Source organism: Macrobrachium nipponense, chromosome 23 (genome assembly GCF_015104395.2).
Source record: "Macrobrachium nipponense isolate FS-2020 chromosome 23, ASM1510439v2, whole genome shotgun sequence".
Taxonomy (NCBI): Eukaryota; Metazoa; Arthropoda; class Malacostraca; order Decapoda; family Palaemonidae; genus Macrobrachium; species Macrobrachium nipponense.
In genome coordinates, this window is record NC_061090.1 from 49,293,657 (window position 1) to 49,308,571 (window position 14,915).

At 38.2% G+C, this 14,915-nt stretch overlaps 1 long non-coding RNA gene across 1 annotated transcript in view; it reads right to left on the reverse strand.

The window, feature by feature from the left end:
• Positions 1-1,900: 1,900 nt before the first annotated feature.
• The window catches only part of LOC135200358 (uncharacterized), a 49,645-nt gene continuing 36,630 nt past the window's right edge, over positions 1,901-14,915 (reverse strand). The window contains exon 3 of the long non-coding RNA XR_010311269.1: positions 1,901-1,986. This is a non-coding gene — a long non-coding RNA (uncharacterized LOC135200358). The remainder of the gene's footprint in view (positions 1,987-14,915) is intronic.

Here is a 14,915-nt window from a genome sequence, read left to right on the forward strand (position 1 = left end):
CTCAAAGAGGAGCCTCGTGACTAACCTCTCTCTCATAAGAAGATTTGGAATATTCTGGCGCCTGGCTCCTTGCGCCTAGCGCCTGGATAGTTCCGCGCGCCTGGAATGTTCCGCACGCTAGAAAGGAGACTCGCTCCTGGAACGTTCCGCTTGCGTGGAAGGTCCCGTGCGCCCTGATAGTTCTGAGCGCCTACTAGACCCCTTTTAGAAAGAGCCTCTTGCCCGGAAACGTTCAATGGAAGGATCGTTCTGATTGCCACTCTACTATAAGGCTCCTTGCTCTAGCTGTCAAATTGCGCCAGGCTGGCGCTTCGTCTCTTTGAAGGTGCCTTGCGCCCAGAAAAATTTTCTAGAACGTGGCTCGCGCTCAGTTGCTGGAACGCGGCTCGCGTTTGGTTGTAGGAACGCGGCTCGTGCTAGTCTGTTTGCTGGAACGCGGCTCGCTGCTGGCTGTTGGAACGTGGCTCACGCTAGCTTGCTGGAACGCGGCTTCCTGGCTGGCTCTTGCTCAGTGTTCTCTTAGTTTTCAGAGAACGCGCTAGATCATCCAAACTCCAAACATATACATTCTTCGTCTTTTCGGATGTAAGATGAAGAGACGCACTTTTTTAAGGATGCCTTTTCAATGGCTATCCTTGGCAGTCTGGGACGCTCTACGGAACCTGCTGAGGGGACGCCTGACCGGTGGGGAATCTCTGAAACCACCTTACGGCTTTCGACATTCCTTCTCCCCTGGGCTTGGGAGCTTGAAAGAGGTCTAAGCCTGAGAGCGAGACAGAGCAGATCAGACGCACCCTCCACTGCAATGGGGAACACTAGTAATCACTTCTTACCTTTTAATAGCTCGCATTTTGAGCCACAATCCTTGTCTTCAAATTGCAATTATGAATTTGAAGTTTCTGCGAAGTAAGAAGGTGATGAGGATGCAACACTACTAGTACTGTTAATACTCTAATTGCTCGTTAGTACGAGTATCCAAAAAACTTTTAAAAGAAACGTGTCTAGTTACATGCTTTACTGACTCCCTAAAGTAGGAAGTCAGTTTATTTCCTCAATCAATTCTAACACTTATTACACATATTAATGAATAAATATTAATATTTCCCTTTCTTGCAAACTATGTGAGTGTCTACCGAAAATTTCGGTAGTTACACATCATATATTCTTCGAAATTTTCGAAACCAAATTTATTAAAAAGTTAATAAAAGCGTATGCCGAACCAAAGACCCAGTACTTCCTTGCAAAAGACAGCCCAGAAGATCGATGGCAATGAAAAACGAAAATCAAGTCAGGAGGTAGCAACAACATATGTTGACACTACCGCGACAGAGAAAATCTGGTTCTAGAACGGGAATGGTTCCTATTCCTGCCACCCAGCGGCAGGGGGGTAGATCACCTGACCTACCTGCAGCGTGTGCCGCGAAATTCGAATTTCTGTCGGACATCAGAGACATAAGCTAAGTATATATCTGCCGGGGAAGTTGCATGTACAAAAACTATATTTGACTTGAACATGAAATGCCTTTGCTTCCTCCAATTAAAGCCACTATATAGAAAAATTACTAGTATGCCAACCTCATCAAATAAAACAAACTTATTTCCCAACTTTAATAAAATCTGTAACACATAATCATCATCGCTATATAGCTAATTCAAATTTTAAAAATTTTAAATCAATTCCACTTATCCAATCAAACATAAATTTGAAAATATGATTCCACAAAGGTTTATATATATATATATATATATATATATATATATATATATATATATATATATATATATATATATATATATATATACACATACATACAAGCACACATGACAATTAAGCACTAGGTGCCAAAAGACTTTTGTCCATGAACTTCTTCTTTGTAAAGCAGAGCCACCACTTGGAAGGTTTACCGTCGGCTGTGTTGAAGACTCGTTCACAGACTCGGAGACCTGTCTCCTGTCTCAGCTGCTGAAGATATTGCTGCATGAGTTCTGCAAAGAGGAAATAAACTTGTAGCAAGCGGAGAATTTAATTATTTTAATAAAATTACAGTTGTCCAACATTTTAGTGTTTTCCTCATTGTGTTAATCCCTAACAAAAAGGTTATCTGTACTACTAAAAAAAAATCAATAAAAACTGGATTTGCTTTATGAAACAACCCCACTGTACATGAAAGCATAATTTCTTTCCAACACAAACTTCATAAAATTTAATCAAAAATAAAATTCTTGCTGTTTCTCCATTCTGATAAATCACAATGTGTCTGTCAACTCAAATAAAAATCTCACAATTTTTCTTAAATGAAAAACATTTTTCAGTGTACTCCTTGCCATCTAAACCATTTTTTGGTCAAAGTTCTAATTCTATGCATAAATAAGCTTTCCACTGTATGGTACAGAAAAGGATAAAAAAAATAAAAAACACCACAAACTAACGCAAAAAATATAATTTTGTAATAAAATATATCAAACGCTACATCTGATCTTTTTAGCAAAAAAATCAATATTCAACATGTAACCAAAATGATTTCAATGGTCAGTCTATAGTATCCTAGAATTAGTATTTTGTATGAGTGCAGAATAAAAGTTAAGAGTTTTGCTAAGTGCATTTTAGTTGAATAAAATTGATAAATGATATACAGTATTTTTTATAACGTTTGAGAACTTGATGTATCCGTACGTTTAACAAAAAGGTTTTCTTTGTATCTGATTTCAATATCCAATAGCTGCCGATTAACATCATAGTAGAACCAGGAGTGATAAAGTGTAGTGCAGTAAACTTTAAACTTGATGAAATCAGGAGTAATATTGTTAAGTCTGCAATATTAAGGGCCCCATACACTGAACAATTGTCTGAACGACTGTCTGTATCGTTCGTAAAAACATTGTGCATGGGCTTCTCTGAATGCAAAAGTGGGTGGAGTTTCGTGTCTGAACGATCTCAGCTGAAATCTGTCACGACCAGGTTGCTGGCTTGCAACTTATGTCTGTCATACACAGGTTGTTCAATGTATATGCTTGTCTGCTGATATAACGCTATAGTGCATGTCTCTTCTAGAGATGATGCCATGTCTTCCCAAGACAAAATCTTTTGTTCAGACTAAAATCGGTGCGGAGATTGTTCATACTGTCTGAATAGTGTGTGTGTGTGTGTGTGTGTGTGTGTGTGTGTGTGTGTGTGTGTGTGTGTGTGTGTGTGTGGATAATGACAATCGTTCACACAGTTATTCATACAATCATTCAGTGTATGGGGGCCCTTAGAGGAAATCCATACTGACCTGTGCCTTCAGATCCCTTTTGGTTTTACTAAGGATAAATTTGAATCTATTTTGGTTTCAATATAGTCTGTCAGCTGAGGAGGTTTTCGTAGAAAATTTTGTACCCTAAGTTTATCACCTATTTTCAATAGTAGACCATACTGGTCATCAGAAAAGGTAGGGTTGACTTTGGCTTGATGGGCATTTGGCAGAAACTCACTTATTTATGGAGTCATTGTGACAAAAAAGTGACTCAAAATAATGAATGAAGAAAATTTAAAGTGGAATAACTTCTTTCAGAAGCATGCAAGAATAGTAAATGTACCACTCAAAATGTTCGTCTCGGAAAGCTCTACAAAATGATATGTAACACAACTTGAAATCTGATTTGAGGATCACTAGAAGTCAAGTGGTCATGACATTCTAGGTTTTGTCCAAATTTCAGTTGTATGGCCAAGTGAAAAACATTAAGTCTCATTTTCATGTACTATAATATAGGAAAGGTTCAAAATGATAAAAGCTATGTGATAAAAACATTAATAATGACAATTTTCTGTGAAAAATTTGAGTTACGATTTGTTTTGATTTGTTGTTCTTAGATGTGATCTCAGTAAGTAATGAAGGTTACTAACTGTGAAAATCAATAATATTTTTCAACTAACTGATAAAAATTCTTCATTCCAGGTTACTGAGTAGGAATGGCTAAAAATACTGTCAAGCTTAAAAGAACTGGACTGTCGGCTAAAATGTCTGACTTTTCAAAGTGTGTAATATATCAGGCATCAGACATGGGAACTGGAAGCAATGAAAATGGAAGGTATGAAGTAGTACAAGCAGTGAAAATGGAAGGTAGAGAATTGGAGAAGCAGCAGAAATCAGAAATGAAAATGTTTGTAAGAGGTTGAGGTTGATTGGAGAAGAAAATTTTAGATATCATATGAACAACAAATGTTGTAAGAGGTACACTTTGAAAAAAGCTTTCAAGAAAAGTCATGCAACTGAAGCTGGCACAAAAATTAAGAAGAGGTGGGAGAAACTGCTAAAGTAGTACTAACCCATAAGTTAAGATCCAAGAGTACTCCCCGTGCACCCAACAGTATGCAGTCCTTTGTCTCGGTATAAAGACATGCGATGCAGTAAAATTAAGTGCCATGATGTATGTGAAAAATATCAAATTTCAGAGAAAGACAGAGCAGCTAAATTCTTACATGCAACCGTTTTCTTGCAGGATGATGTATACATAAGGACCTGCAATCTTTTGGTGCAGTTAATATGTCATAAACGGTATATCTGTAGATATTTAGTTGATTATGAACGAGAATGCTTAAATCAGAGAGATTCTATGAGTAGAATGAAGGAATTGTGGTTAGAGGTTGTAATAGAGATTGAAATGTGCTTGTCTAGAGAAGACGTTTGGAACATAGTTATGTTCGAGATTGCATGAATGAAAAGAATCTTCCAGCACAATCACAAACCAAGAAGTCAAGGCACTTCTCATGAATTATTTTAGAGAAAAAATTCAGTTTTCTTAACCAAAGCAAATGAACAAATTTTTGTTGCTTTTCAGTGCCAGTATCACCAAAGAATCATTCATTAGCAGAAATAATACGATGTACAGACCCTATCCGAGAGTATGCTGAAGTACTTATAAAGTGTTTGATATCAATTTATTTTGATATGACAGACAGTTTCTGTGATGGAAATGACTTAAAAAGCGCATGGAGTCATACAGTAATCCCTTAACCTCTTCTCAAGTATTTTTTAGCTATTTGTTTAACTTTGATATAAACACATTCAAGGAATGCAAGTTTTATGGTGATAAACATTTGGGTTATGTTCCAACCACAGTAGTACCTCAGACTTTTCGAACTTAATCCGTTCCAGAAGGCTGTTTGAAATACAATTTGTTCAAAATATGAAACAAATATTCCCATAAGAAATAATGGGAATCAGGATCATTCGTTCCAGCCAACCCAAAAAGTCCCCCTTTTCACATTCTTTTTCTATTGTTAATGTATTCAAAAGTTAAATTTAAGAGTGTAAAGTAATAAACAATATGGTATATGAAGTAAAATTTTCGAAAACTTTGTTACTATGTACAATTTACGAACTGTTTGGTGGGAATAATACATGGCCGGCTGGGAGGAGACACGGGAACCCTTTGAGGAAGTAATGGTTGCAGCAGTCACAGGTTGATAACAAAATCAATTTTATTCACATTTTATGAGGATAATCAAAGGAATCGATAGTGTGTGTACCCGATTGTGTCAGTAAGAGAGAGAGAGAGAGAGAGAGAGAGAGAGAGAGAGAGAGAGAGAGAGAGAGAGAGAGAGAGAGAGAGAGAGAGAGAGAGAGAGAGAGAGCAATCAGCGTGTATGATTGTTGGTGTGTTTACACTTGGATTTCAAGTGCATGAAAGAGATTATGCCATAATACATCCATGAGTACCCTCACATAGTAATTTTATTATAAAAATATCATTTTTGTATATGTGACTTACCCAGTAATTATATAGCTGATTCCACATTGAATGGAGGTGGGATCATAGGGATGTTCTACTCCAAAGCATTAAATCATGTAATGAATTTGAAACAGAAAAGTTGCTAGCATTGGAAAAAAACAATGCTTGTCGTTCCTATCAATTAAGAGAGCTATGTAGATGAATACTGCCTCTGGTTGGTGCTCATTTTAACCATCTAGTCTCACCAATTATTAGCTTCAATCGTTTCATTTTTTCTTGTCCTAGATGTTTTACTACCACTTCTACCCAATACACGAAAGGTCGTTTAACTGACAGATAGGGATTATAAAGAGATTAGTACCAAGAATCCGACACACCTGGAAGATGAGTAACCTTCCCAAACAAGCAAAAACATGGGTACAATTAAAAGTTTAAGACAATCTCCTCAGACACAAGGACAAGACAATTAAAGGATTATTATAGGTGACAGCTATTCAGAACTTTGGTAAACAAAAACATATTTGCAATACATATTCACAATACATATTAAACATACATATACAACAAAGATATCTCTAAGGCAACTAATATTTATTTAAGTCTGTAATTATATCTTTGAGGTCATTCTTAAACATGTTACAAATACAAGGGTTTAAATGAAACAGGCCACGACTAATATTGAAATTACAATGAGAAGTAAGTTGTATTAAAGCAGATTTTAAAAGATTTCGTGATAAGACATCTTTTGACCTTGCAATTACTGAACTACCAATCCAATTTATTCGGTGGTTGTTTTCACTTAAATGAATGAATATTGCATTAGATGTTTGCCTAGTTTTTAAAGAATATTTATGCTGGCTTAACCTTACTTGTAAGCCCTTGCTCGACTGTCTGAGATAAAATGAGGGACATGGAATCTTATATATTATGTTGTTACTTTCTCTGGGGCCATTATTTATTAACATTCCTTTTAGTGTGTTATTATAGGAAAAAACAAGGTTGACCTTAAAGGCTTTTAGCAATGATTTAATGGTTTCAAATCCATTAAAAAAAGGCAAACTGAGAATGTTCTTAGAATTTTCTTTCTCCATGTTACTTACACTATAAAACTTTTTGTGGGCTTTATTATAACAAATATCTAATATGTATATGTGAAGGATAACATAAATCTTTCCCTATTTTTCTTATGTATTCAATTTCTTGATCCAAATATTGGGGACTGACAATGCATAATGCTCGTAAAAACATAGAAGAAAAAATTGATATTTTTATGCTAAGATGGTCGCCTGAATAGAAATGAACATAAGTTAAGTTGTTGGTAGGTTTCCTATAAATACTAAATTTACATTGAAATGGTTCTCTGTGTATCAAAACATCTAAGAAAGGGAGGTATAATTGTCTTTTTCTAATTCTAGAGTAAACTTAATAGATGGTACCTGGTTATTTAATTTAGAGAGTAAATCATTTACATCAATACCGACGGCAGAACAGCTAAAATATCAACATATCTATACCACTTTACAGGAATATAAATAATATTAGGTAAGCAGCGTTTTTCAAAGACTTCCATGTACAAGTTTGAGAGGAAAGGCTATAAAGGGTTGCCCATTGCCATGCCAAATATTTGTTGATAAAATTCACCATTGAATATAAACTTACAATCACAAATGCACAACCTAGTGAGTGAAATAATGTGACTTATAGGTAGAGGTAAGTCATGCTGAGTTAGTTCATTACTAAGATATTCTAAAATATATCACTAAGATCTTGTCCCTGTTACTTGGAACCATCTCCGATTCTCATATACTGTATATAATTCTTTAGATTTAGTTGATAAATTAAACAAAATTACTCTTTGCCCCACGGACAGATTCGTTAGTCTTGATGTATATTCTATTTTTACTAAAGTCCCTATAGACTATTTTAGAATATCTTAGTAATGAACTAACTCATCATGAATTACCTCTATCTATCTATATATATAGTATATAAAAATATCTATATAAAAAATGTATATATATATATATATACATACTATATATAATATATATATTAAAATATACATATATATATAATAATATATATATAATTATATATAACTATATATCATATTATATGATATTATATATATATATATATATGATATATATATATATATATATATATATATATATATATATATATATATATTATTATAATATATATATATATATATATCTATATATATATATATATATACATATATATATATATATTATATATATATTATATATATATATATATATAATATATATATAAATATTATATATATAATATATATATAATATAGTGTTCCCCCATATTCGCGTTCTCCGGATTCGCAGACTCACTGATTCGCGGATTTCTCTCTGGACCCTATCTAGCCACTATTTGCGGGGAATTCACCTATACGCTGGATTTTCCGGCGAAAATCACCACCAATTATTGTATTTTGATGTTTTTTTCATGACTAAATGCATTTTTATGGTGCAAAAATGATTTACTAATTTTCAAATATTAATACTGATTAATACTGTATTAGTAAGTTTAATAAGATTAAATGATATCACATAGTAAAAATAATAATTCTCTCTCTCTCTCTCTCTCTCTCTCCTACAGAGATGTATGGTATTTTTGTATGATAAATAATTGATTTCATATTTTCAAATATTAATATTAATGTATACAGCAATAACATCAATTCATTAAAGAAAATACTTAAGTGAATTAGTAAGATTTTAGTTTATAAATTTGAAAAATTATGTAAGAATGAAGGAAATCCCAGTCTTCTCTCTCAAACTCCAGGTACTAAAACTGTCAAACATATCAAGTAATGGGACGGAGGGGGAGCAGCAGTTGTGTTGTTGCCACCAAGTGTTCATGAAATTTCTCTCTCTCTCTCTCTCTCTCTCTCTCTCTCTCTCTCTCTCTCTCTCTCTCTCTCTCTCTCTCTCATTTACTGAGACTCGAGAATTTTTCTAGGCCTAACCTGTGTCGCTCCGTGAAATGTTCCTATAGCATTCATTTCTAAGGTATAAATATTGCTAAATATACAAGAGAAAAAGCTACATGGATTATACCAGAATAAACCTGGTTTGCTCACCCCTGTATAGGGTGTCAGTATAAAACTGGAGCGAGTGAAACCACCACCAGAGGTCCCCTGCCATTTAGTCTCTTCCTTTGTCAATTTCCCCCTTCTAAAGAGGAGCCGTACCAAAGCCATCTAATGCCCGCTACTGCTACAACTAGCGCCTCAATCGTCATTCCTTTTAACCCTTAAACGCCGAAGCGGTAAAAAAAAAAATGTCTCCAGTGTGCCGGAGACGTTTCAGAGTGAGCGCGGAAGCGGAAAAAATATTTTTTTCAAAAAATCATAGCGCGCTTAGTATTGAAGATTAGAGGTTATTTTTGGCTCCTTTTTTTGTCATTGCCTGAAGTTTAGTATGCAACCATCAGAAATGGAAAAAAATTATCATTATCATATATAAATAATGCGATATATGATAGCGCAAAAATGAAATTTCATATAATTATATTCAATCGCGCTGTGCGCAAAACGGTTAAAGGTAACAAGTTACTTTTTTTTCGTTGTAATGTACACTAAATTGCGATCATTTTGGTATATAACACATTGCAAAACGATAAAAGCAACACAGAGAAAATATTATCACAAAATAATGTATGAATTCGTAACGCGCGGACGTAAACAAATTTTTTTTTCAAAAATCACAATAAATCTAAATATTGTCCTAGAGACTTCCAATTTCTTTCAAAATGAAGACAAATGATTGAATATTACTATACTGTAAGAATATTAGCTTACAAATGCAGTTTTCGACCATATCTGACGAGTTAAAGTTGACCGAATGTCGAATTTTTTTTATATATATTTATTTATATGCAATTATTTCGGAAATAAGAAAAGCTACAACTTTCAAATATTTTTAGTTTTATTCTACATGAAATTGCGCACATTTTCATATATAAAACTCTATGAAATGCCTAATATGAAACGGAGCAAATATTCCGAGAATGGGACTTACAAATTTCGGAGATTTGTGGCGGAGAATCCGCGCGCGGAAGGAAGGAAAGTTTTTTTTTTAAAATTCACCATAAATTTAAATATTGTGCTAGAGACTTCGAATTTGTTTCACGATGAAGATAAATGACTGAATATTACTAGACTGTAAGAGTTTTATCTTACGATTGCGTTTTTCGACCATTTCGGTAGAGTCAAAGTTGACCGAACGTGGTTTTTTTTTCTATTTATCGTGTATTATACATGAAATTGCGCACATTTTCATATATAAAACGTTATGTAACGGCTAATTTAAAATGGTGCAAACATTACCACAATCGCACGTATGATTTTTTCGGAAGAGTTACCGCGCGGACGTAAAGAAAATGTTATTTTTTTCATAAATTCACCATAAATCGAAATCTTGTGCTAGAGACTTCCAATTTGTTGCAAAATGAAGGCAAATGCTTGAATATTACTAGAATATAAGCGTTTTAGCTTACAATTGCGTTTTTCGACCATTTCGGTAGAGTCAAATTTGACCGAAGGTTGAAAATTTGTCACATCATTTTTTATATGAAAATATTTCAAAACTGATAAAAGCTACAACCATGGGTTGTTTTTAGTTGTATTGTGCATGAAATTGCGCACATTTTCATATATAAAACTTTATGTAACGGCTAATTTAAAATGGTGCAAACATTACCACAATCGCATGTATGATTATTTTTCGGGAAGAGTTTACCGCCGCGGACGTAAGGAAAAAGTTTTTTCATAAATTCACCATAAATCGAAATATTGTGCTAGAGACTTCCGATTAGTTGCAAAATTAAGTTAAATGATTGAATATTACTAAAATATAAGAGTTTTAGCTTACAATTGCGTTTTTCGACCATTTCGGTAGAGTCAAAGTTGACCGAAGGTTGAAATTTTGTCACTTATCGTTATTTATATGAATATATCTCAAAACTGATAAAAGCTACAATCATGAGTATTTTGTTGTTGTATTTTACATAAAAATGCGCACATTTTCATATATAATACTCCATGTAACGGCTAATTTAAAATGGTAAAAAAATTATGTCAAAGTGACGAAATAATTTCCGAGATGTGTCACAGATACTTTTTAGTGCGGCAAGAAAGAAATTCGCGCTTGCGCGCCTGCGTAACGATTGTAAACAAAACAACACCTTGATCCGTGAACTCCCAGCATCCCCCAAGGCGCGTGATTCAAGAGTTTTTGGCTGGTAGGCCTAAAAGTATTTTTCCGCGAATTTTTAAAAAAAACTTTTGTATGTCGACGTAAAATACGTCCAGTCGGCACCCGAGAGACAAAAAATGTCGACGTAAAATACGTCCAGTCGGCGTTTAAGGGTTAATAGCACTAGTGTGTAAACACATGTTTTTTGGAAGTCTCTTATTTTGGACTTAATTAAGATGTCTGAGCGTCAGAAATCTTCTGTATCTAAGTTGAGTACTGCAATTATCAATTTGTTATTGTAATGGTAGCGATTTTAATCATAAGTATGTTTAGGCATTTGTTTATATATGGGAGCCCCGCATGCGCCGTTCCCGAGTCAGCCATTACATGCATCGCTAGCAGTAACTTTTATTCTTGACGACTTTCAATTAGTCATCCATACTAATTGTAGTCGTGTTGATATTGATTTTAGCATTTACTCAAGAATTTACGAGTTTATTATAGATATTCTGACGTTTTATGATATGTATCCTGGCGTGAGGGTTATACTCCCCTACTCGCCCAGACCTCATTGGTTTGGGAAGTAGGCTAGGCTGAATTCCTTTATCCTACCCGTATAGGCTGCTCCCCTCCGGTTCGTTGGATCGGAGGGGAGCAGCCTTATCCCTTTTCCCTGGGTCTTCTATGAGGAGGATACCTCCTTCACCTGACCAGGCCGAATATTCATTGATGGAGGGCTGTATGGCCCTCATGGGCCTTCGTTTCTGTCCCTTGAGCCACCCTGGCCTACCGGTCCAGATCGTGATTGAATTTACGTTTTTGGAAGGTTAGACTAGCTGTTCAGAGCCTCCCTGGCCGACCTGACCAGATCGTTCCGATTATGTGAAGGTTAGGCTAGCCGCTCATTAGAACAGTATACGCACCTATCCCCCTCCTTCTCCTCATTCTCCTTTATTCCCTCTCACGCCAGGGCTATTATATTGTGTTTATTATCATATGGTATATCGTATTGTTGTATTGTACTCGGTGGACAGTCGGCCCATAGGCCGGCTGTCCCTGTGATCAGTTGGATCCACATCTTTCCGGGAGGTGTCCCACCTGGCCGGTTGGAGTGACCAACTGATCGCGAGTGAGCCACCCCTCTAGACGACCTCCCTCCCCCCATCCCACCTTGGTGGGGTGTCACAGCTCGCCAGTCGCTACCTCAGGTAGCCATCCGAGCCCCATCCCCTCTCGCGGGGGAAGGGTAGGGGGTACGGTCGGAGGAGTGGTACTCCTCACCTTACGTAGTCGGGGTGGTACGGGGGTGCCCACCCAGACGAGCCCTGGTAGACCACCCGGCTCGTCAGGACGGTATACACAGCGTACTACCTCATCTCGCCGTTCCTATCCCCAGTCCCCTATCCAGCATCTATCCTTCCGCCCTGGCGGGTCCGGGATCCGGCTAGAGCTCGTTTGGTTATGCATATAACAAGCACGATCCCTCATATGATCAGATTCAGGCCTAGGTTTTACCTATTTTCCGTTTCGATCCCTTAGCCGGACCTGGGGATAGAGAGAGATAGTATTGAATGGGAACTGGGCCTGGAACGAGCATAGAATACAGTGCCCCGGCACAGTAATTTATTTAGTTTTAAGTTATGTTATATGCATTAGGTTCATTTACTACGCCAGGCATTTCTACCCCGCCGGGTATCCTAGGACCAAAAGTACTTTTGATTTCCCTTCCCTAGCTTCTCCTGTTTTACCATTGTACCCCTGTGCCTCATTCCGATGGAGGCAGACATGAGCTAAGAGAGGTGATCCTAGTTTACTAAGAAAGCCTCTCCGGTCCCGACGGATTCAGGCCAGGTTTAATCTTTCCCTGTTCTGCTGGTACCAAGCCTAAATTTTATATAAGACTGTGAGGAGAATGCATATCGGGGCCGGAAAGCTGGCGGGAGAGGATGAATATGAATGCCTTTTATATGCATGCAGCTGGAATTTATTACGGCGACTATAATGTAGGAAGGCATGTTCCGCCGGGTCTATATATTGCGATACTCTTGTATCAATTATAACTTAGTGCATAACCCGCCGGATACATCTCCGCTCCGGCGGGTCTATATATTACGATACTCTTGTATCAATTATAACTTAGTGCATGCTCCGCCGGATACATCTCCGGCGGGTCCATGTAATGATACTCATGTATCATTTTAACTTACAGTTAGTACGCTGTCAGGAGACAGCATGTACTGCAATCCTGCAGCAGCCGTGCGGGCATGAAGTGTGCCGCACTCATGCAGGTTGTGCAGTCCAAGTGGACAACTTGTTGGTCTCGCACCCATCTGCTACAATTTGGTGTTAGACCTCACTTCCCAGACGAACCCCCAAGCCGTCAAGGACTCGGCCTTCTCCACCCTCAAGATCTGGGTGGGAGGAATTGGCCGCAACGTCAAGGCCAAACAGCCCTACATGCTGGCTGAGGAAATGTGCTCCCTCATCTACCCCAATGCAAAGATGTCGGCAGCGGTAGCAGCGGACTTGGCGGACCCGATCATCGGCAAGATCCGCGAGGAAACACAGGCCGGGCTGGCGGAAGACCTGGAGGATTTAGGGGATGAAATCATCGGAGAGGTCGCAGCGATCAATCTGGACCGCGAGCCAATGATAATAGACAGTTGCTACACGGGCTAAAGTTCTGTCCTTTAGCCCGTCTCATTCCTCTTTTTCATTTCAGCGGTTTACCAAGAGACCTAAGACTTCTAGGGACGAGTCGGGGTCGGTAATCCCTGAAGTAAGGCTAAAATAGACGCCCATAGGTCTATTACCAAGTCCCTCCCTAAGCCTTCCAAACCGAAGCCCCTTAGGGAAACCCGTTCTGGTCCGTCATCAGCCCCCAACTGATGACGGACACGACAAAAGCTGCCACAACTAGGCAGGGATCGAGGGCAAAAGCGTCTAAACCCAGATTCCAGGACCCTGGATTTGACTCAACAGCCTTTTCCAGCATGCTGATGCAAGAGATAGGGAACTTGGTTCAATTCCAAGTTCCAAGAGATCTCAGCTCAGCTGGTCTCGAGCCTGGAGACGTCAGGTCAGTCTATTCAGTCTTTGGCAGAAAGACTGAAGAACCAAGAGATCTTGATGCAGGAAGTCCTTCAGTCCGGACAACCACAGCAACCCCGGGCAGTACCGGACGCTTCTAAATTGCCACCCTTCAAGAACAATAACCCTTGGAGGTTAGCAGCACATGCCCCCTTCTCAGAGGGCATGCTAACGATCGAGGAGTGCGGAACCCGGCCAGTAGAAGATTTTGAGTTCTTCAATTTCCCTTTTCAGGTTATGCGCGCCTGACGGAGGAGGCATTGATCAGGGAAGACTAAGTACCTAAAGAAACGGTCATCTTCCCCAGAGATCAAGCTCAATCAGCCTGGGTTCGAACCCTAACTGATTGGGAGTGCACTAACACAAAGCTGACACGCCACAAAAGTCCCTTCACAATGTTTGCAGTGCCAGATGACACTCCCATTCCGTGTACCTCAAAGGTGGTAGAGCTTACACTTCAGGCAGCAGCAGAGGACAAACCCATGCCTCAGATCAGAGAGATGGATTTACCATCCGTGCTCTTCCTGGGAGGTATGGAGTGCTGGGTAGATGCCCCGGCAACATTCTCGGTAGGCAAATTGAGCCAAGATTGTGCTATGACGCTCTTTAGCGAGCGCTTACCCAGACTCCCAGAGGCACTGGTAAAGGCGGAGTATGTAGCCAGATGTCGCTTGTGTAGGTCTATCAATTCCACCACTATAGCGGAAATGACGACCCTGGTCTACACGGATGAACCATTGTTCAAGATCCTGACGAAGTCATTGCTTCACACCTTACAGTGTGATGTGTATGACTTCGCAGTAGCCAGGATGAACTGCAGGAAGCACGTCTTGGCCGATGCTTTCATTCGCCATGAACCAAATAGGCTCATCAAGC